This window comes from Aedes aegypti, chromosome 2, assembly GCF_002204515.2.
Source record: "Aedes aegypti strain LVP_AGWG chromosome 2, AaegL5.0 Primary Assembly, whole genome shotgun sequence".
In the NCBI taxonomy this organism is placed as follows: Eukaryota; Metazoa; Arthropoda; class Insecta; order Diptera; family Culicidae; genus Aedes; species Aedes aegypti.
In genome coordinates, this window is record NC_035108.1 from 123286548 (window position 1) to 123312068 (window position 25521).

A 25521-nucleotide genomic window follows, 5' to 3' on the forward strand; every position below is an offset into this window, starting at 1 on the left:
GCGCCGCATCCGGTGAAGAGACCGGCGTCGGTTGTCGTCGTCGGTCGTTGGTTGGCGTAGTGGCGTGGCGGTCATCTATCGCACAATCTTCCCTATACGGGATCTCTCTTGCTCTCAGCAGAGGGATGCAATATGTTGGGGGTTTTCGTGTATATCGTGTGATGGAACATCATTATTGCGAACTTAAGGTGAAGATAAATCGAAACCGAACCTCAAATTTTGAAGAGCGCAAATCTGAAAAACGAAACATCCGTTTTAGCTTAAAACTTAATCGATTGGTCACTAGCTGGTGGCGACCAATCGATCAACTTTTCAGCTCAAACGGGTGTTTGGTTCTCCAGATTTAGGCTCTTGAAAATTTGAAGTTTGGCTTCGATTTATATTCACCTTAACAGCTAACTATGGACCAATGCACGAGTTCACTCAATGACGTTTTAGCGGTGCCGTATTATTTATGTGACCATGGCAACAAGTGAATTCGGCACCGCTCAAACGTCAAATTCGTGAACTCGTGCACCGGTCCATAGAATAAGTTTTGTTCGATGAATATTTCTGTACACGGAGAAAAAAACAGCTCAGTTTGAAACAACCAATATTTTGGTTGTTTTTCAAACTAAAGTTTTTGTTATTTCAAACCATAAATTTGTTGTTTCAAAACCACAACTTTGTTTATAGCAATCTGTATAATCAGCAATCACAAAAAATGTTAGTTTATTCCAAAACTGATTATAGTAGATCTAAGTCAATATTTTTGTTGGTTTCGACTAAAGTGGAGTTTGTTTTAATAAATATTCAAGTTGGTGAATATTTATAGTTTCAACTAAAAGGCTGTATTGAATCAAACTAAAACTTTAGTTTGTATAGAAATCAACCTAAATGCTAGTTTAAAACAAACTGGATTTCAAGATTGTTTATCTTCGAAGTCATGCTCGTTTGCATAGACAGTCTACTGTATGGAACCTTGCAGACATCTTTTTTGGTAGCATTCAACCATTCCGCGTGAACATCGTAATAAACAGTTATGTTAAAGAACTAAATATTAGCAATAAAACCAATTCGTTGTTTGATTTTAGTTCATGCTTCATGGATTTTTGGATGCATTTTCAGCGACCTACTCGGGAGAATTTGTTGTACTCAAAAATGCATGTGGGGAACTTCAATAAATTCAATGTCAACCAGTTTATTTTTCCTTAGATTGAATGGGTACTTACAGGGATTTCTTAGGATTTCCTCCCGGGTGCAGGTCGTTAGGCCGAAGGCTATTAGGCCTAAAAGGCCGTTATGCCGAAATATTACATTTGATACATTTGATCATTTACTGCTACATAAATGACTAACACATTCATCAATGTTTTTCTAGGCTGTTCTTTCTAGTTATATTTCATAGCGGTTATTGTGTGCTTCTAGGTATTGCAAATCTTCTTGATCTAATAACTAACAATCCATTCGACCTGAAAATCCATTCGGCGGCTTCTAGGTAAACCTCACATATCCCTGTTAAGTACCCATTCAACCTTACGGCTCATTACCCAGACAACCAGAAATCGCATGAAAGTTCACGTTATAACTCGTTTATTCATACTAATTATATCAAACTCGCAAAACACCGTGGATAAACTCGTCAAATTGATGAGTTTCCTCGCATAAAACGCTTTTCTTTTGAGTTCATTTGTACATTTTGTTTTGCCTCGTACACTCGTACAAAGTAAGTCGCATCAATTCGTAGCAGCTGTCAAATCAACATTTGTTATCATAAGTTAAGTCGCATAAGATCACAGGTTAGTTCGGTGGAATATTTAAACACTCGCATTGTATGTTGTTATTCATCGCATAATATATGAACGCATATCGCTTCCACTTTTGTACGTAGAAAGCCTTTTCGCGACATCTTAGAAGTGAAATTTTGCTCACACAAAGCCTCCAGGTGATTTCGTTATGCGTACATTTTGGTTGTCTGGGTAGAGCTATTGGCCATTTTCGGTCTAATGACACTTTCGGCCTAACGCTTATTGAGAATTGCTTGACGATCCGAATTAGAACAGGGTCCGAATTGGACCAGGTTCCCTTAAATAAAGGTCGATTTTCATACAACATCGCCATTTTTAAATAAGGAAATATAAGGATAATAAGGAAATAAGGAAATTTAACAGAAGATTTATGGTAAGGATGATAAAGAAGATATGGGAGATTGGATTGTCAAACATTTTTGAATTCTGAACCGTTCTAATGGTCATGTTTGGAGACTTGTACTTCTGCATCTAGCAAACCGATTGATCTTAAATTTAAACTACATGTTGCAAATAACTTCAAATTAGATCTTCGAAGAAAACATATAATTGTAAGCAAGAATCATAAACTTATTGAAAACCGCCAAATTTAACAAAAAAATGTAAAATTTAGACTCTCAAATATTTTAACAGTAAAACTAGTAAAACTGTCATAATGCAAAAAAGTTTTGAATTGAGCCTTAGTGGACAAGGTTGAAGAAGCATACCTTTTCCTAAATATTCATATTTCAATATGTAAATTACGGCATTTTTCTCAAAATAGTATTTTTTAAAAATTTTTAAACTCTTCATCAGAATTCATTAAATTTCTCATAGATCAAATTTCAAGTTATTTATGGAACGCAGTCCAATTTTCAGGTCCATAGGTTTGCTATAAGCAGTTATACAAGTTTGCAAACTTGACCATTTTGTGTAAAAAACGGCCTTTGTGTACTTTAGTCTTGCCAGTATTGTATTTCTCCAGGTATTTCTCCAGAATTTTACCCATGAATTATGCAAAATCCGATAATGTATGTTACATGTTGGTTTTGTTATCTACGACGCCATCGAATATAGGGAAAACATAGTACATTAGCAATTCCATGAAAAACCGATCTAGTGGGTCACCGAATTCCGTGAAAATTTGGTATTTTGTTCCTTATCCGAAATAAAGATACATGTGTTTTTGGATTTTTTTATTAGAGTGACCATTTCCGAAATAGGGTGACCAGAAGAATCGCGACTTTGCAAAATTTTCATATAAAAAAATCATAACTTTTGAACCGCTTGACCGATTTACAATTTTCCGGGACGAAATGAAAGCTAAAGATTTTGACTTTCCAAGAAAAATATAAAATTTCACAATTTTATTTTTGCATGAAAAATATATCAAAAATTTCCGTTTTTTCGTGTTTTGAAGGCCTCGGGACCAAAGGGGCTATTTCTGTTTTCATTTTATCTTGAAAATTCAGAAAATTTTACGCTTACTGTCAAATTTTCAGCAATGTGGATTTTTTAGTTTTTGAGATTTTTTTTTAGATAAAAATTCAGTAATTTTGTAGGTCTCAGCGTAATAATTCATTTAACAGTTGTGTAATGACTATTACGACACTGCTTAAATCAGCTTAGCTTAGCTTAGCTTAGACTGACTACACATATCAATGGTTGCTATTCCGTGATTGACCAAAGTCAGTGAAAATGCACAAAGAATCAACTAGAAGTTCGGCTGGGATTGGCCATAATCTTCTTCAGTGTGCATAATTCAGTGCCTCTATTTATACAAGGTCAATAAAGGCGCCGGCCACGTCCTTGCAGTCAGGTGGGATTGAGGGAAGGAATGCTAGTGTGTAACCTTTGCTATTTGGAGACCGTGTTTGCCTCTGCATCTCCACAAAGGTTACTGGGAGGGATTTTTGTTAATGGGGAGGATCGTTGGGCCACAGGATTCACTTTGATAAGCGATTAGACCATGATAAATAGTTATTTGTCAAATATAAATATGCTTTTATGAAAATATAATATTTTCATTTGATATTAACAATTTCTATGTAGAGGAAAATTATGCCGATACTTGAGGTGACGAACCATTCAAAGTTTGTTGAACAAATACCTAAATGTAACATTCCTACAGCTGTCAGGACGAAAGCATGTGTTATTATATTTTACTTATTTGAAAAGAAACAAAAACTCGATTGTCTGGAACATCATAGAACACTCTTATTCTTATGCCGACACTCACAGTGACGAACCATTCATAGTTTGTTGAAAAATCATATTTACGTCCTACCGTTGTATCGGTTAAATGTGCATTCATACATATTTTATAGATTAGAAATAGTAGCATGAAACGAGCTCACCAATTGATCCGTCATCCTTGACTGAGCAGCAACAATCCACTTTCAGCTTAACTCGTTTGCTCGGCTATATAAAAGCACTCAGAGAAAATAGGCGCACGACTCGAGAGGGAAAACAGCTGACGACTGCTCGGGCTTTCTTGACGCACTGCCAAGGTCGAAGATCAAACAGAACTAACCGATCGCGGAACTTTTTCACTTCACTCGACCGACGCGCGACATGTTTGATCCTGCCCTCGTCACCCGCTCCCACAGGAGCAAGCGCCAAGGTCAAAATATCAAACAGAACTCGCAAAACCGAACTGTCCTGCTTGGGCTTCACAAAGCACTCAACGACTTTTACGACACTGCGTAAATCAGTGCAATAAAGTAGGCCGTTTCATGACAGATTAGCGATGAAAAATCGCAAAAAAGCAGGCTATAAATGTAATAAAGTCAAGCTCTTGAGAAGAAGTAATGTTTACTCTAAATTTAGAAAAAGTATTTTAAATATTTACAAAATGATGCATTGATTTGCGAAAAATTATTATCAATTTCCCTTGTTTTCAAAAGTACTTCGCGAGCAGCATCCTAGAACTTTTGTGCCACAAGCGATCCGTTAGCAGCAGGATGAGCACCACTGAAGAGTGTATAGGCCAGGGGAAGTGGTTCACCTAGAGTGAATTTATGTCAAAGAAAAAGTAGATTTTGTATGAGAATTGACAGAAAAATGAATGACAAGTTCATCCACTTCTCCTGGCCTATTCCAATGTGCTCCGTCTAGCGCGATATGATATGCGCTGTTACAAGCTCTTTCGCCATCCCGCAAGAGCCAAAGCCGGGAAAAGGCATCTAGACAGAATCCGATTCGTTCGGATATGTTTATGCTCCATCGTTTCTCGGCTCGGCAGTAAAGTCAGTCTTTCGTGGACCGGTATCCGAGTTGGACGTTTTTCGCCTAGCGCGTACCGCTTCCGTAGTCTTCCGGGTTCTGATCCAGAGCATAGTCTAGCACTGATATACTCCACTGCACTGTGACGTCACGCATCAATTTTGACCGGTACTGGTCCTGTTGTTTACAGTTTGGACTTAGTACTTTTTTCGAATCATTCTTAATTTCGTGAAAGTTTGCTGCGAGGAGAGGTCAAATCCACTGCAGATACCCACGGATCGTATTATTCTATCTTCCTACCGTGGAAAATCGTCACCATCAGCATGCTGGTGATAGAAATGCGAAGATGAAAAAATGATGGAAAAAACGACTAAGTCCGAAACGTAAACAACAGGACCAGCAGCTGTCAAATAAGTGAGGTTAGGCTCGTCATATGCAGCGCTCTATAGCAGTTCAACAGTCAGCTTTGTTGAGGTGGGTTGGGAAGAGTTCCTCGTCCTACTCCGGCTGGATTTGTGGGCTAGCCGCCAGACGCATGCCGCCGTCTTCTTCTTCGGATTGAGGGCAGATACCTATAGGTGTATTTGAAGGATCTGTTTAGCAGTGCGATGATGCAAGCCGCAAGGCCTGGAAAATTAAATGAATGATACGCTCATTCCAGTCGCGGAGTCCATCAGGGCCCATATCGTCGTCGCGTCTTGTTGTGATTAATTAATTACAGTGATTTTGAAAATTGGATCAAGTGTGATAGCGTTCGCTCGCGTCTTCATATGTTTGGTACGAAGTGACATGCTTTCGCTTTTATGAGCTTTGGAGCGTTAAATTCCTCACGGTACAATGTTCTCTTTCTAGGAAAAAACGGGGAAATTTACTACATATCCTGTTCGTGACCGATAAACCAGCCTTGAGTGTTATTAAACCAGGGAGAAAATTATCCGTGTTTAAAGATCTGAGGATTACAACGGTCGCCGCCGGTAACTCGTTCGGGTGTCAAGTGCAGAACTTGGGTGGTTGTCGGTGTGTGGTGTTTGGTTTTCATTCGGAGAATTTTGTCTGCTAGAGTGGGAAGCAACGTAAAACTGGGGAAGTTCTGAACAGTGCATCCTGAGAAAAAAACGTGAATTTTTCGGAAAGGAGTGTGTTTGTATCGAGTCATTGAGGTAAAGGAAAAAGATTAAAAGGATTTTATTACAACATTGATGAGGTTCCGGATTTAACAACAGATTGGTGGACAAAGGTAAGTTATTTCTTGTTTATAGTACAGTCGACTCTCCACAACTCGATGTTCTATAACTCGATAAATTCTATAACTCGATGGATTTTTCGGTCCCTTGAAATTCTCATACATCTTGCTCTCCATAACTCGATGTCTCCACTAGTCGATGTCACATGTGAGGTAAATTTCGCTCCATAACTCGATATCTCTCTAAACATCCTTTTTATACAGGGAAACATGGATCACTTCTTGTTTAGAAGTGAATAAAGACTTGCAAGTTGTAATGAAAGTTGAAAATTTGATTTTAAGTAAAAATAAGTGACTTGTCGAGAATTTTGAAATGTTTTTTTAAATTATTTTTTTTTATGCTTTCAATAAAATTATATTGCTTTCTTACAAAAGCGATCATAAAAGTATTGGAAGTACAGAAATTTGATCCTTTGATTTTAGGATTTTTTTTGTCGATGTGTTCTATAACTCGATAATTCTACAAGTCGATGGTCCCTTGGATATCGAGTTATGAAGAGTCGACTGTATTACTAAACACTAGTATGTCAATGTAATTTTTGAATGTGTTCTTAAAATTCGCAATAACTATAATACTGTATGCGAATTTGCCTAAAAAATCACTGTAAATGCTAGAGCAAGTTCTTAAATAATGTATTTGTTATATCCAGAGTTGCTCAGTATCAGTCAGATCAACTGATGGCTGATGGACTAAAACTATCAATATCGCTCTCGAGCTATCAATATCACTTTGATTTGACAACCAACACCAGTGAAGCGAAACCGCCCTCTAGAAGCAGAAGCAGAATTACCACGTGACCACTCTGCAGAATGAGTGGTCACGTAGTAATTATCCAAACTATCAATGTTTTTTGGTGACCAACAAATAGTTTAACTTGAGGGAAACTTCTTTCACGGAGTGACAACACTTGTTTACTAGTTACGATCCAAGTATAAACATTGATCAGCTGGTTTATTCAGTGCTCTTTTATAGTCGCAGAGCGACACTCACACGAGTATTTAAGTTCCTTGTGGTAACTCATTAACGGGAGGGTTTGGTCCATAAGACCGAAAAACCTGCAATTCTTACCCCTTTAGTTATAAGCAATGTCATTTAATTTCAATAGTATACATAGTCAGAGTTTTTCTTGGAATGCTTGAGTCTTTTCGATCGCCAAACAGGTGTGTCCACGTTCTTGCGCTTTCTCGATAAGCTTGCATCGTTCAGACTCAAAGTTAAGGAAGAAGATTGGACGGGTGCACGGTAACTGCATGAGTCCACAGCAAAACCGTAAAAATCTTCTTCTTCTGACTCGATTTGTTCTGCATTGGTTGTGCTGGCTGGGTCTGGGTCATGTTTACGATCCGGCGCATCCCGATCGAACAACACCGGGACAAAATTCCGATAAGAACAGTTCTCCACCAATCGAAGTTGTTGCCGGTGTGCGGATATCAGACGACCACCAAAAGATATCTGGAAAATGTTGGTAGATAACTTCTTAATGAACTTTACTCTTATCCAGCGACGTATATCTGTAGGGTTGTGGTTTTTGTAGTAAACTGGATCACCTGCAGTCAGTTTGATTAAAGGGTCATGTGCCGGTATAACTGTTCTTTTCTGACTGTTAGTGTCATGCTTTGGAATAGTTAGCTGTTTTTTTATAATGTAATTTTGAGTTAATTAGATCCAAATCTGTTTTTGGCTTGAAACAGAAGACTCGTTCTAAAGGAAAATCACCGTTGTCTAGGCAAGTGTTTCTGTAATTGAACAGGAAATTGTAGATCCTTTCCTCTGTGTCCAAGGATTGTAATTGCGGGTCAAGTAAATACTTTTTAAACACTTCCTTTATCAGTCTTACCATGCTTTCTGCTTGTCCGTTGCTCTGTGGATTCTAAGGCGGGCTCTTAGGCACGTTGATACCTTGGTTTTCCAGAAATTTGATGAATGGAGTTGAATTGAATGGAGGACCTCCGTCAGTAACCACGACATCTGGGAATCCAAATCTAGCAAATAATGCAGTGAATTTCCTTATTACCTTTTGTCCATGTGGCATCAGCTCTAATTCTAACCATTTAGAATTACTATCAACTATAATTAAAAATACTTTTTGTTGAAAGTAGAAAAAATCAGTATGCAGACGACTGAATGGTCGGGTAGCCGGGATCCATTCGTTGGAGGTTTTTGTTTTTTGTGCAATGTACATTTCGTTGCAAGTTCGACATGCTTTAACGTGACTCTCAATATCCTTGTTTAAACTAAACCAATACACACTCCTTCGCGCTAGTTGTTTCATTGTTTGTGTTCCTGTGTGATTCTTGTGCAACATTTTAAGAATTGTCTGTTGCATTGTGCGCTGTATGAGTATTCTGTCTTGGAACAAAATGCACCCATCAACTATTTCAAGATCTTGATAGTGTGTATGAACGTCTCTAAATTCTTGTTTAGGTTTGTTCGGCCAGCCAACATTAATGTAGGATTGAACTTGCTGAAGAAAATTATCTTTTAATGTTTCATTGGCTATTTGTCGATAATCGGCTGGAAAATCTGACGAAAAATTCAAGTTTTTTATGTATTCTCTTTGCAACGATTTTGGAACCTCAATAGGTAGAGGGAATCGGGAACAAAAATCCGCGTTTCCCATTTTAGAAGAGGGTCAAAACACAATATCAAAATCGTATATCGAAAGTTCCAATACAGTTGAAGTCGTGTTACGTACATAGAGTTACGGCCTTTTTTTTCCGAAAATACCAGTGAGTGGTTTATGGTCGGTGTATACCGTAAATTTTTGTCCATACAAAAATTTATTGATTTTTTTTTATTGTACTTACTACCGCCAAAGCTTCCAAATGTATTATCAGATTCGTTGAGCGTCATTCAATGAAAATGACGTAAATCAAATTGGTTTTTCAACACCATCAATTTCATGGGCTATCACTCCTTCAAATCCGTAACTAGAAGCGTCAGAAACGACCACCACTGGTTTCTTAGGATCGAAAAGTTCCAAAAGGTTAGAACACAAAAGGTATGTTTTACATTCGTCAAAAGTTTTCTGACATTCATGGGACCAAACAAAACAAGCATCTTTTTTTAGTAACTTATGGAGACAGCTTAAACTGGACACGGCATAAGACCTTTATCGGAAACTACATGTCCAAGATAAGGTAAAGAATCTACAAAGAATTTGCATTTGCTAAGATTCACCTTAATATTTGCTTTAGAAAGCCTGTCTAGAACTAAGTAAAGATTCTTTTTGCAATCTTCAAAATCAACTCCTGCAATTTGAACGTCCTCTTGATAACAAACTACCAAAGGTAAACCGCTCAAAATTTGGTCTACGATCTTTTGAAATATTGACGCACTGGAAGATGCACCCTGAGGCAGCCTATTGTATTGATAAAGACCTTTAAGGGTGTTGATCACCATGAACTTTTGGGATTTTTTTTGACAATTTCAATTGAGTGTAAGCTCCAGCAAGGTCTAAAGAACAAAACACCTTAGCTCCTGCTAAAGATGCAAAAAGATCTTGAGCATTTGCAAAGGGTAGGTATTTGCAACAATGAGCTTATTTATTGACAATTTGTAGTCAATTACTAAGCGGATGTCCTGGTTCTTTTTAACTACTACCACGACTGGAGAAGCCCACTCGCTCGTCTCTATAAGTGTAATTACTCCATCTTTCTCCAAAGCATCAATGTGATCAATAACCTTTTGTCTCAGTCTCAAAGGCACTTCATAGGCCTTTTTGAAAATGGGTCTATCTTCCTTCAGAATCAAATCTCCTTCAAAACCAACAATAGGATCTAGGAAAGTTTTCTTAAAAATATGATCGAACTTACGCTTCACATCTTCAACAGTATTTTCTTTTAGATTTTCCGAAATTTTGTTGACTCTTTCATTAGAAAAAGGCAGACGCCATTCTGGAAAGAAAACATCCAGCCATTTTCTTCCAAGAAGAGGGACAATTCTACGCAACCGCTTGGCGCATTTCAACACAACTAGCTCCAGTTGATGCTTTCGAATGCCATTTAACTGGACTGTAACTCGAACGTATCCTAAAACTTCCAAACTCGCTCCAGCTACTACTACAAACCTGTTATCATACCGTTCCAGAGATAAATTGCCAAAGTAATCAAGAAAATCTCGCTCATCAATGACGCTGACTGCAGAACCGCAGTCGACTTCCATACGCATTTCCACTTGTTCAACTAATGGTCTTACAAAACATGGCTCATTCCTACGATTGACCGATGTAATTTTCATGCAGTTTTCCTCAGATTCGGAATCGTCATCTTTTGGATCTTCTCTCAGGCGTTTGAAGTAATCTGAAGTGCTGGGAATTTGAACTGGAGGAGCATTAACGAATTTAACATGCAACTTCTTCTGTTTCTTTAGTTCATAACAATACTTTTTTGTGTGGCCCTTTTTGTTGCAATAGTTACAATAAAATGACTTCCTGGGAGTTGGTGATGATCTACTGCGACTTCTTCTATGACTATTGCTAAAATTTCTATTATTCCTACTTTTTCTTTCCTTGCTCCTGGATCGACTGGAACTGTAAACCTTCCGCTTGTTGTTAAGTTATTACCGTTCATCATCCTGGTTCGAACGCCCGTGGATTCTCGGTTTACGATGAGCTTTTCTGCTTTAACCAACGTTAAATCCTCCTCTTCTATTAATCTCTGCTGAATTTGCTTACCCTGGACCCTCATTACTAGCTTATCTCTGATAGCTGTTTCCTTGAAAGCGCCTAATTCGCAGCTTTCCGCCTGTTGACCCTTAATATGAAAAATCTTCAGCAGCCTCCGATTCACTTTGAATCATATTGTAAAATTTGTAGTCAGTTTCTGCCTTATCAAAACGTTTGTTCAAGGAGTCTATCATTTTCCAATGTATATATCGTGTAACAGGTACAAAAGTACTCCACACCCCGGGATATCTGTACTTGTCATTTGTCGAGACTTCAGCATTTGTTTTAAAATTTGCACAACAAATTACGGGTTCGGGTCGGGTTCGGGTTTGAAAATTTAGAATTTTTCGGGTTCGGGTTTGGGTCGAGTTTGAAGGCTACAAAATTATCGGGTATGGGTCGGGTTCGGACTTGAAAAAAGTCGGGTTTATTCGGGTTTGGGTCGGGTTTGGTGAAAATTGTGAACAGAGTAGCTACCTGAAAGCCTCCCTATGCATCAGAAATGATGAATTTATCATCTTTACAAACTCGGGTTCTATTCGGGTTTTTCTTTGATTTTTTTTTCGGGTTTCGGGTCGGGTTCGGGTTTGAACAGCAAAAATGTTTCGGGTTCGGGTCGGGTCCGGGTTTGAAGGATTAAAATATGTCGGGTACGGGTCGGGTTCGGGTTTGAAAAGTGTGAAACTCAACCATCTCTACAAATTACGTCATTTATCAAAGAACAGCCTATGTTAAAAAGAAGGGAAAATTTATTATGAAAGTTAAAACTATGAAGTTCCCAAAAACACTATTGAATGATGAGAACTTCATTCATTGCTACCTTATTTCCTCGCCCATATTTTATCTACAGTCACAGCAATGAATAGTCGCCATCTGGACCATCTGGATAACCAATTTGACTAAAATTGAACGGCTAATATAGAAAAGCTGGGTAGCTTGTGCTTGCATCGTTAACAACACAAGTTTCGACCGTCGTTACGGCGAAAAAATCACCTAAGTATGCGGAATTCATTAGCTGAATTTCGAAAAGAAATAAAATTCTTTAGCTGAATTCCGATAACATGTGTTGAGCAGCCCTATGAGAAATCTGTACTTACACCTAACTAAAAGAATTCTATGTTCAAAAGAAATGATTATTTTTTTTATTAAAACTATAGTCATCAAGCATTTTTTCCTTACTTAGGCTGATACAAATATTAATTCTCTTTTATGTCCGAGACCACTTGGAAGGTACGAGGGGGGGATAAAAATAAATAAGGAACAAAAAAATAAAAATAAAAAAAAAAGTTATTTTTTCGAATTTTTGTTTTTAACGATACTTGTTAAACTTTTTTCAATCATCATCTGGATCATTATTTTACCTGTTGTTTTCTACAAAAATTTAAAAAAACCTAACTGATGTCAAAAAAAATGATGAACCTTTTTTATCTCCCCTTCAAAATTTTCGGATTTTTGAGGAAGGGGGGGGGTGACATAAAAGAAAATTAATATTTGTATCAGCCTTATTAAAAAAAAGTCTGTTGAACATTAGAATTAACAATCAGTGGTAACTTCTGTAATAATAACTCGAAAGAACAGCCTACTTTAGAAAGAAGGGAATATTTCTGTTGAAATGCTTGCAGCTATGATGACAATTAGCGCAGAAATGTACCAACCTCAGGCTTAAAATCTCGTTAATAAATGTAATAATAATAACGACACTACAAAGAAATTGGTAGATCGGCCAAAAGAAAGTATAATCTCTGATAAAGATAAAAGTGGGGTAATATACACCAATAGAATATTTAAAACAAAACAACTAACAAATATTTTACGTCGTTTTTTAAGTACCGTTGCTTACCAGCTTACATTATAGACGCATACATACAAACCAAGTTCAGCCCTATGTTATTGAACACAAAAAAAATCTGTGCTATATTCTGAACTATTCGGGGTAATTGCTCATTCGGGGTAGTGGCATTCGGGGTAATGACCCATTCAGGGTAATGGCGTTCGGGGTAATGGGAGGGAGCCGCACGAATAAATACTATTCAAATTAATAATTTCGCAATTAAATTTATCTGAGCTACTTTTACTGACCTCGAAGCATTACTACACCCGAGGTATAAAATATATTTGAAGCAGTTAAAACTGAATTGCAATTGACTGCCATTTCTTGGTAGTTTGATGACATATTTCAGCGTAACATTTCAACCAAATCGCCATACAAACTCCGAGTGTTCGGAATATGAGTATGTTCGAAATTTGAGACAAAACGGTACATAACATTTATTTTTTGTTATTTTATTTGTATGATGGAGTGGCGAAGCCAGGAATTATATCTAGGGAGAAAAGGGTTCTTAAGAGGACCAAAATATGTTGACCCGCATAGAACATAACCATATTAAGTACAGTTCAAATTTTACGTACACTTTACCAGCTCGGAAAATAAGGGACTTAGTTTACCTTATACGAAAACTTTCCGCTTGGCTTTCTTAGCTGTATGGTCACTAGGCATTTATCTGCTAAGGTAGATTGGTTTCCGCCATAACCCGGAAAGTTTTTGATTGGAATGTTTTCCGATTGCGCCAATCATTTGTATAATCTTTTACAGATTTCTCAGGTATAGGAACCTTCATTGGCGTAGACAAAGGGGGGCACGGGGGGGCACGTGCCCCCCCAAACTCCAAATCAAAAATTCGTTTATATTCAGTTTTGATCACTTCACTGCACTGAACTGAACTGAACTTATGTTTAATTATAATATATTGATAATGATTGTTTAGGCTTTTGTTGGCCTTATTGAAATAGCGATTAATTGGTGAATTTCGATATTTTCAGTTGGTACGTATTCTTCTAATAGCATTTTTTATTTGTTGATGGTTGGAACATTACAACAAACATTTTATTGATAATACTTGCAAACATTAATAGTAGTCGACCTTTAGGCGTTTTTGATTATTGTACTGCTATGCAATCCTGATTCTTATTAGATAATCAGGTTTATGGCAAGCGATTCAAACCCGAAAACCTCACTTTAAAAGGTTACTCTGTATTTTTATTTTTGCAAATGTTTGGGGAAAGTTTACCTTCAATATCAATCATTTTTTGCAACTAAGTACTGGAATTCATGCATCTAAAGGCAGATCATGTATTTTTAAACAACCATGATTTTGGAGATTATGAATATTGTGTTGACGACAAAGACAATTTTATTTAAAGCACGATTGAATTGCTCATCTTCAGTCTAGGCCATCATTCTTGAAAAGATAATTTTCATTGAAATGTAACAAAATTCATATATTTTATTTCTACATCTAAGGACTGTTCATTTTATAAAGTGGACACTTTGTTTATGCTATATCTTTTTTATTTATTGATAAAATCGTAATCGGTTTTCTGTGTATCGTTGACCTATTATTCTAAAATGCTATAAAAATATAAAATTTTTGAAAATGCTTTTGGTTGAAGAACTAAATAGTTTTTCCAAAAACTCTTAAAAAAGGCTGTCCGTCAAAGTTTAACATTATTTTTCGCAAAACAAAAATCCTTATTTTTATGAACAAATTGTATGTTTGTATCCTTTACTATTCTACTAAAGGTAAAGCTTTAAAAATATCAATTATATTCCACCATTCTATGACATTAGGTAACTTTAGTGATTTACCCATTTATGGCCAAATTTGCTGATACACCATCCTTTCACTCCAAGCAAAAGAGAACAGTAAAAAGCGTGTTCGAAACTAGTTTGGATTACTAAAGAAACTATATTAGTATAAACGAAAGCTAAATCGTGGATTAAACCACAGTCTTAAGTATAAATTTTACTGTTTATGGTAGTTTTACTAAAAAGTCTCATATTTTTAAAATCATGTACGCATATTTATCGATCTACAGCAAATTGTAAACAAGTTCTCCGAATTTTTCAATTGGTAATCTCAGAATAACATATTATGAAAATAATATGTGGAAAATAAAATCGATTTTATTACAGCAGTGTTGCCAATTTTTATGATTGTCAATGTACTTTGATAGGACTTCTAAGAATAAAGCAATTGTGTTTCTGTTGTGCTTTGAATGTGTCGTGGGGACTTACTAAGTAACTCTATGAAGGCGTAAGTTATTTTTCATATTAATACTATACTAGGACTTCCGTCAGGACGTACTTTTACACAAAAAATTCTACTCATATCAATTCCCTTCTTCTTCTTTTTTGGCATTTACGTCCTCACTAGGACAGAGCCTGCTTCTCAGCGTAGTGTTCTTATGAGCACTTCCACAGTTATTAACTGAGAGCTTTCTTTGCCAAAGTTGCCATTTTCGCATTCGTATATCGTGTGGCAGATACGATGATACTCTATGCCCAGGGAAGTCAAGGAAATTTCCTTTACGAAAAGATCCTGGACCGACCGGGATTCGAACCCAGACACCTTCAGCATGGCTTTGCTTTGTAGCCGCGGACTCTAACCACTCGGCTAAGGAAGGCCCTCATATCAATTCCCATCAAATTAAAAAAAAAAAATCTTTAAAAATATACGGGAAAATTGATTTTATTATATCTGTAAAATTGTTGCTCCAAAAATAACTTGATTTTTTCCATCAGGCTTCTGATTGATGATGCTTTCGAAGAACAAGCCATTTTTGAAAATAGAATAATAAATTGCGAATTTTCGAATTTATCGAATTTTCCAGCCAATTTCTTACAATCATTGATTTTGATAACCTCAAAAAATCTACCGATGTAATCGTTGTTCCATATTCGTGTGAAATTTAATTATTTTGGAGAATTTTCATTATCACAACATTTACAATACTAGTCGAACGATGTGCAAAAAATCGATTGAAATTACATTGATTAATAAGAAAGATACAGCATGCACAAGGTGTCCACTTTATAAAATGAACAGTCCTTAAAGTGTTTCTTTTTGTCATGAAGATATATTCTACAACGCGGATTTTTTTTGTAAATTATTCATAATTTCAAGATTTAAGTTAGTGAACCATAACTTTGACCAAGTGCATTGGCATACCCAGAGGAGGTTGGTGGTGTTGGTTTAGGATTAACCCCCCAGTGCCGAAAATTTAGGAACGAGTGCGCCGCCTTTATCACCAAATTAATCATGAGATTTTTGTGTTTCGGCTTGTTTTCTTTTGAAAATCTTAATTGTCTATGAGTGTACGATAAATGAGATTCCGATTGATTTTACTATTGCTGAAAGGTTCATTGATTGACATTCTAGGATCAAAACTTGACAACAGTTTGGAAAGACATTTTAATACTGCTTAAACATAAATTTAAGTTAACTTTTTCAAATTGATGTAAAACCAGTATTTCTAACAAACTGATGAAATTTAATTTTTATAAAACGCATTGCGAGAAAAATGTGGATTCCAGGAATAACCAAAACATTCGTTTGAAAATTTAAGTTGCGTCTATAATTTGTAAAAATAATTCCTTGATTTTGTTGAATCTACTATTGTATTGAGCAATGTTTGCAGCAGGTGTGCAAACAATAAATTGCGTCTCATTTATATACACTCCCGTGCATAAAAAACCTACAAAAGTGTTCAGTCCATATCTCTGGGATTACACGTCCAATTGAAACGCTCGAAGCCGCATTCGAAAGGCTATGTTTTTTCAGTGTGTTTTTTGAAAAATGTCACAACTTTGAGTAAAAAATTAGTATACAAAATTCAAAAAATGTTTTTGGAAAAATACATACGATGTAAGAATAACTCTTTGCCTTTCGAATGCGGCTTAGAAAGTTTCAATTGGACGTGTAATCCCAGAGATATGGACTGAACACTTTTGTATGTTTTTTAGGGGGTGAACCCAAACTTATGCACGGGAGTGTAGATCTTCTGGAGGATATAATCTGTGGATTGGATTATTTGAAGTTGAAAACGTAGCTACTTGCTTGACGGACATCTTTAGATTATAACGATAAATTTCTCGATCAACTATGAATTTGACCTATAAGCAATAGACTGCTTCTCAAGCACGATACATGTTCTAGCTGAAATATTATTTAAGAATATTGACGTAATGTTAACTAGAAATCATCAAATATTTGATCAATCCATTGTTTTAAATCTAAAAATAAATTAAAAAATGAAAACTTTTTCTGAATTATATTTAATGAAAAACATTCAAAGTGTATTTTAATGCGGGTTAATATTGAATAAATGGATCTCTCACGAAGAACAGTGTGTTACCATTCAACTATACTTCAGATTTCGAACAAAAAAAATCTCATTTTCATGATTGCTTGTATTTTAAGTATTTTATCTTTTAAAGCAAATTAAAAAAAAAAAACAGAATTTGATTAACTTTCCTAGCTGACAAAATTGTGTGATGTTAATCTTGAATTCTAATTTAAGAAAGGTTGACGTTGATCTTAAATGCTATTAAGAGAGGTCCTAATTACTTGATGATTATGATTAGTTATCGTTCAAAATGAACGATCTTCTATGTTTTGAACCTATATGTTTAAATAAATATTCAAAAATAGTAAAGATTTGTATATCAAGGAAAAGAAGAATTTCAATTGTATTTTAGACTCAAAATATTTGCAGTAACTATTTTTGAACTGACTATATGCTTAAGATCATAACAGAACGTTAGTTTCATTTTTACGCAACCATCACAAGTTGGTAACATTGAGTAAAATTATGTGCCGTTTTTATAAAATTGGATGGGTTCGATGCACAAGTTTAAATCATAGGAATTCGTACATTTATCATAGATTGTTAAAAAAATAAAGTTTAAATGTTTTTCTAATTTTCTATAGCTTATAATTGCTCCTTATCCGAGGAAAAATTGATCGGATTTTGAAACTTAAAAACATTTTATCACCTAAAGCCAATAATGCAAGCCTAATATGTTTCAAGCAAGTGTTGTTTTACAAAAATTGGTACTACATAAAGTATTCTTCATTTTGATGGTCAAAAATATATTAAAAATTTTAAGATAGATTTTGTTCTAGATTAAGGTACCGCGGGGCAAGTGGGAACGAATAAAACGATAGTTCAAACAAATTGTTCAATAAAATTTTCAAATGTCAATACTTTTCAAATCCAACAACACAATCACGTTTTGGCAACATATTTGCTGGTGTGTGCATGAAACTAATGGAATAATTTCGAAATTGTGAAAACCTTGGAAGAAAGTTTTAGAATGAGCCAATGGACGAAGTTACCTCGCTAAGCGGGGCAAGTGGGACACATCCAGTTTCATGCGTCAATCCACATCAGTAAGTCAACCATTGCAATAATAGGATTGATAAGTCATAGATTTTTAATTTTAAGTACATATTTGATGTACATAAGGGATCAACCATAAAATACGTTACGTTTTAGGAAGAAACCATTTGTTTAATAGTATGTCACCTCACATATAATATTAACTGAAAATTCCTCAATAAAAGCGTAAAGAGGAATTAAACATGTTCAAAATATATCATTTATAAGTTGTTTATTAAAATGTAGCACATAAACAATCAATAATTGACAACATTATAAATATGTTTTGTTATTATTTATATGCATGGCAGAAAACCACCTTATGGGATGGAAATGTTTTCCATCACTACTTAATTTGGTAGAAATAACAAATAAAGTTCAAATAACATAGAAAAGTCATTGTTCTCATGATGCAATTCAAATTTCAGCTGTGTGTTTGTTCAATTTTGAAGTCGTATTTCAAAAATAAAAAAAAATTTAAAAAATAAAGAATAATAACACTTTTCTTCTCCCTCTTATGCAATTACGTAATTTGAGGTTAATCTTTTTTGATAAAAATCATTTATTTGAATGTTTTAGTGCTACTCTCTAGTAAAATGTATGAATCGTGAACAAAAAGTTTTGATTCTGGTTTTTGTTTTGATAGGTCCCACTTACCCCAGGTACAAATATATTTTCGGGTAAGATAGACCATCAAAAATTTCATATGAAATGAAAACAATATACTGGTTTATCGTTAGCAGCTTGTAATAATACTTAAAATTGTAGCTTACAGATTAATATTCGATTAATAACACATTTATTTTTTGCGAGTCAATGCAAGACGTAAAACGTGCCACAATTTGTCATGCAAGTTGAAAATGGCGCTGAATGGACAATTGTTACATGAACCACATGGTAATAAAAATAACAATATTTTTAGTACTAAATACATTCCTTGTCATTGTATCTTCAACTTTCTAGAAGAATACCTCCATGAAAAACTTTTCCTAAGTGAGCTATGACGAAACGCCCCACTTACCCCGTATTCTCACTTGCCCCGGGGTACCTTAAATCTATCACTCATATACAGGATATGCGGACATGTTGAGAAAAATATTTAAAATTAAATTTATGGTATTTAGTGAGAATAATTAGATGAAATTCTTGCAACTCTTACAATTTTCTAGCAACGTTCAAGAATCCGTCATCGTCTGTGTTTTTGTTGGAGAATAAAATACAATGAGCACATTCTTGTGTAAATTTTCTTGATATTGTACGACAAAACTGCTTTTGAAAATTCCGAAATCAATGACAGATCCTGCTTCCTTAACGTTCAAAACTAAAACTAATTGGATGAACATGTGTTCACTGTGTTTCGATTGGAGAATAGAATTCACAAATGAATGACTCATCCTGCCTCCTTAAGATCACAAAAAAAAACACCGAAGATGCTTGAATGGTAAGAAACTGTCTAAGTGTTTTTTGATGAAAAAAAAACAGAAACATGTGCATGACTAAACCGACTCCGGTAATTCCATTTTAAGTAAAAAAAATCTACTCCCTGGTTCATATCGTTCATGAAATTTATGTGAGGTATGAAAGTTCGATCAGATTATTATATGATTCTACCATTCAGTGTTACCTCACTTAAAGATGTTACGCCATTTTACAGTACTATGAACCACATCTAAAAAAAATTATCGTAAACGCAATCAACAAATATTTTCGGAAATTTAAAGCTCAAGAATCCATCATTCAATCATCAGTAATCATCGAAAATGAAAAACCAGTTTTTTCGTACAAATTGTAAGAAATCCTCATAAAAATCTATCATTGCGATCCAGATAGCAAGTGTAATGCAATGATAGATTTTCTTGAACATTGCTAAAATTTTAAGCAAAAAAACTGGTTTTGAAAATTTGAAAAACGATGATGATTATTTTCCTTTTTAGTCACTTCTATATTTAATGAATACTGTGAAAAACAACTATTTTTTGAAAATAAATCTTTTAGCTGTTTAGAGGAATATCTAGAAGTAGATGAAACCCCGAATTTAGTACTATACCAATTAATTCCACTAGAGTTTGTATCCTTCGACAAATACGCGAATCTATCAAAAGATACAAACTCTAGTGGAATTAAATGGTATAGTACTTAATTCGGTTTTTCATCTACTTAACTATTTTTTACTATTAAATGGAAGTGAAAACTATTTCAGTATAAAAAATATAGTACTTAAAATATTAGAACAATTTGAAATTTGAGTCAACACAGATATATTAAGAAACTTGTCATGTCTTCAAAATGGCATCGAATTTTAACAAAAAAAAAGAGTTTATTTATGTTTGTTTTAGGTATGACCCCAAACTAAAAATAAAGTAGTAACTCAAAATAGAATATAGCTTTAGGTTGTTTAGCTTGACTCAAATTTATTGTTTTCAACTATATGGTGGTTTGGATTTGCCAACTGTCAACCCAAATTCATTTTCAAATAGTCTATATGATGGGATACGATGTAAAAATTTGTAGTTTTAGCTATAATGTCATTACACAAACAAAGCCAATAAAAATGTTATTGATCACGTAGTAGAAACACGCAAAATATGTTTTACACAGATTTTGTGAAGAATTATGTTGGGTATTTCGTTTGGTGCTATTTTTGGCACATATCAGGTGAAGTGTTTTTTCTTTAGAAATATCAATATCTTATACTTCAATCAGCGAACTTTTATCCCCGACTTATTTGAAAATCTTCATTGGCATTCCTTTTTCAAAGAGAATGTAGATGGTAGATTAAAGATCCTAGATATACAATTAATATATGGAACAAGACTGGGGAGTGAAATTTGATCCAATCTTGAACAAGAATACCAAAACGATGAACTTCGCTATTCTCGGCCACGCCCATCTTTACAGTAACTTGGTATAGTTGGACAGTGCTACGGTGTTGGGTATTGGTAGAGATATTAGGTCAGCATTTGCCTGAAAATTTAACGACGAACCCAGAGCATTTATTGCTCAAGTGTATTTAATTTAATCTTTTGTTTGTCGGCAATCAAGGGCAGTACTTGTTTTATTCATAGTATGAAAATATCGTGGTGCGTAAAATGAATCAAGAACCTGTAGAGTTCTTTCAATAATTCTTGCGAAGTTTCTCCAGGAATTCTTGAAGAGTTCCTACAGGAATTTCGGTGGAGTTCTTTCATAAATTCATGCGGTGTACCTCCAGAAACTCCTACAGAGTTCCCATGAACAAATCCTGGATACAGTTTTAGGCGGATCCTTGGTGTAATTTGTAAAACTTAAAATAAATTCTTAGGGAAACCGCAGAAAAAATTCTATAGAATTATCTAAATATTATCTAATAACTTAAAATAAATTCTTAGGAAAACCGCAGAAAAAATTCTACAGAATTATCTAATGTATGTCTTTTATGTGTAACGCCTTACCGAGAGGACGGCATGGTATTCAAAATCAAAGGAGGTTGAAATTTCTAATAGCTTTAAATTATGTACATCAACATATTGGAATAGATGATAGATTTTCCAAATTCATAGGATGAATATTGAAAAGTAAACCGAACAGTATGTTATAAATCAATCTTTATAATACAACAACATATTCTAAAAAAAAAACTTCATAAAGAGTCCCAGAATGAGATTCTGAAACATTCTCTGGAGGAAATGATAGTGAAACTCATGAATAATTTACAGTAAAGTTTGTGACCTAATGAATTCAAAGAATTTTGTTAGTAAACACAGAACTTATTTTTGTCCTTGGACGAATTGCTGAAGGAGTATCTGAAATAAGTGTTAAATAAGTTCCTATCTACGATCTATGAAAATTAAACATAAATCGTCATAAAAAGAAAACCAGGGAAAATCTCTAAAGGATTTCTCTAGAACATTATCTGACAAATTTGTGAAAATGTTGCTACAGAACCAGTGAAATGTAAGGAAATTCCCAAACGATTTCTTTGAAGAAATAGCAAGGAGTAGTATTCGAAGAATCTGATGAAATTTTTTTTGATGAATAATAGTTTTATCAGCAGGATTTATGTTAGAATAAATTAAATTGTAGAGGAAATTTATTCGAGAGTTTTGGCAAGATTGCAACATGGATTGAGATTATTGAGCTGGATGTATACTGCAAGTTAAAAATAATCACAGACTGAGCCATCACGATGTAAATCTTCATTCGCCAAAATAAATGCATTAAAACTAATTGAATTATTGAATTGACCACTACGTTCATAATTTGACCATCAAAAAAATATTGCATTGTTAAATTGAATTGAAAAACTAGCAAATGAGAACAATAAAAAAACATCCATGGAATATTGAAAACCGCAAATATTTACTCTGGAACTAGACGTTTTTGCCAATGATAGTATATATAGAAGTTATAGTTTCAATGGACCTTTTTCCTACTGCTAGTTTTAACTATCATATAAATATTTTTGAAAACCTTGCATAAACATAAATAATTGTTTAAAATGAAAAAAAATCCTAAAATTTTATCAAAGTTATTGATTTATCTTTTTAAATAACATTGTTTATGGAATCAAAAATAATTCAAATTCTTGCTTTGTCTAAATTATCATTCTGTTTTCTGCTTCCAATTAAACAGAGATTGTGTTGAAACATACAAACACCTGAATTAATATAACAGAGATTGTGTTGAAACATAAATAACACCTGAATTTTATATTATACCATTTAATTCCATTAGAAATTGAATCCTTTGACAAATACGCGTATTTTGACCCAAACTGTGGCCTTACAAGTACGCGAATCTTCCAAATGATATAACATGTAGTGGAATTACATGGTATAATACTTAATCCGATTTCATTTATTTATAAATGTCCCACTAAATAGCTTGAAATTATGTTTTCAAAACCCCTTATTATGTATATTGTTCCTTAAGGAATTCAACTTTTAAATAAACCCTCGGAAGAACACTGGAAACCAGGGATGCATTTGGAACAGCACATGAGCTTGGCTTTTGAACAGGACACAATTTGCAGCGTGTTCAGAATGGAATATGAGCAGGGAACTGAAACATTTCTATATAAATGGTACCTAAGTTCAAAATCACACAATCAAGCATGCTGGATTTACACCATAAAACTGATCACGTGTTTCCATATTTTTGTGATTTCTGCAAAGCATGGCCAAGAATATGAACTTGAACAGGTCATTTGCAAATTCGTCTCTGCTGATAACTATGTGTTCCTCTTGACGAATATAAATTAATGAATAGAAAAGAATGTAAAAACAGTTGCGACTATTACTTGGGAAATTTGTGTGAGAATTTTATTCTTGAAAGAAATTGAGAAAGAATATGTTTTAAAAATCCTGTACACATTTATGTGTTTATAAAAAAAGATGAACTCTTAGAGAAATTGATAATTCACCTATTTGTTTGAAAAAATCTTGAAAAAGTTGGAGGGAATCTCAAGAAATTCATTAATTAATGTTCGACAATGATTCATGAAGAAATAAATGATTAGTCGTCAATTAAACCGTTCTGCGATTTCTAGAAGAGAACTTTTAAGGAATTTCAGGAGAAATTTGTTAATCATTTAAAAAACATTAAAAGTTCCTGGATCAAGCATTGAGTTATTCTTGAAAGAATTATTGAAAAAAACCTACTGAGAAAATTTTGAAGGCATGCATTTTGGAGATTATTCGAGGGATGGCCTTTTATGTGGTGGTCAAAGTTCCTGGAATATCGTTAGAAATAAAAACGATACAAATCCCCGATAATATTACAAACGAAATTACGAACAAACTCCTTAAGAATGAAATTAATTGAAAAATCCGGAAAACTTTCTATTAGGAACACTCAAGGATGGCTTGGAAAATTCCAGAAGAAATTTTAAAGTTAATCGTTTTGTCATCAAGACGACCGTAAGATGTACTAAGATGTTTAACGCACAAAACTAAAAAAGTCAGCAGTGCTATTCCCTTTTTTGTAGATAATATTAGATGACCAGTTTTGTAGCTCTACAGAAGTCAGGAATTGTCAATTGTAGCAATCATATTGAGATTCTGGATGTTTAACCTTCAAGTAGAAGTTTTTGATGATATCCTGAGGAATTTATCAGAAGAATCACCTTTTTGAATCCTGTGGAAATTCACAGAGAAATCATTTATCAAAATGTATAGAAATCTCAACAGGCCTGGATGGATCAATAAAGCTTATCTTATTTACATCGAGACAAAACTTAAACAAAATGTTTAATTTATGAATCAAAAAAATGTAGTGAACAAAATTTGGCCACTTTGGAATATATTTCAGCTAAATAAGTTTTTAAGTGGCCAATGTTACTTGAAAAACTTTTGGAAAGCTTACATACCTTTTCCGAAAAAAAAATTACAATGCACTGTTCCACTAAAAGAATAACTGTTTCAATTAAAACTAAGTTCATTTGAGAGATAACGAGCACTTTAATGTTTGCTAATCAGATTCAACGTATTTTGGTAGAATATTATTCATAAGAATACTTTAGAATTTTATCGTGCTTTTGTTAGTCGATTGTTTAGTGTTTGAGAAATAAATAATAGAAGTCCATCAACGAGAAAACAAAGTTTAGAAAACTGTAGCTCAAATTGTCAAATCTAGACAATATTCTGCCGCCAAAAAAATCATTCATGGTTAAGATATGTTCAATTCACTTATTCCTAGGCGCCAAATAATGTGTTATATGAACTCTCACTATGTACGCCATCGTCGAATCACATGCGCCATTTTTCTGAAGTGCCCCCCCAAACACAGGCGCCTAGCTCCACTAGTGGGAACCTTATGAGACATTCCTTCATAAATTTCTAGTAAATAGTCCATGATATATTTGTGGGTAGTTACTTGATAAATTCTCCATTTTTGGCCGATATATTAAAACAGTTTTGATGAACTGCTGGGTAAATTTTTGACATCGCTATTGAATTTACTCTGGATCCTACCAAAAATATTTTAATGAGTATAGTGAATATCCTCGAAAAATATCACCAGGAACTAAAATACACAATAAATCTCGAAGGGAGCTTTTGCTACAAATCTCCTGTTCGGAAATTCACCGTGGCTCTTTTTTCATAAAACGCCAAGGATATCGCGTTAGAACAATATGGTATTCATGACTAAAAGTCAAGTATAACTGTTGTTCGCAAAAGCAAACTAGTTGGAAGACATGTTTGTTGATTTGCAATATAATTAAATAATCAACGCCACTGCCGTTGCAAGCTAATATGACTATCAAAGCCGCTGCCGTAAATATCCTTCGCATTAACAATCGACAATTGAAGCTGAACTGTGGAGCAAACCTCTCTGCTGTTCCTACCTACGCTCATATTTCTTCTAATAATCATATTATGTATGGAATTGAAATTTATACATTCAGTTGAATTTAAGAATT

The 25521-nt window shown here is 34.4% G+C and overlaps 1 protein-coding gene across 7 annotated transcripts in view; it reads left to right on the forward strand.

The window, feature by feature from the left end:
• The first annotated feature begins 5026 nt into the window (after positions 1-5026).
• The window catches only part of LOC5575117 (peroxidasin), a 519729-nt gene continuing 499234 nt past the window's right edge, over positions 5027-25521 (forward strand). For 2 of the 7 annotated variants that reach the window (XM_021842192.1, XM_021842199.1), the window contains exons 1-3: positions 5027-5159; positions 5386-5768; positions 5844-6228. The gene's annotated coding sequence lies outside the window, so the exon portion shown is untranslated. Of the gene's footprint in view, positions 5160-5370; positions 5769-5843; positions 6229-25521 lie in introns of those variants that run through there. The other 5 variants (XM_021842193.1, XM_021842196.1, XM_021842195.1 and 2 more) reach the window with 5 other exon arrangements.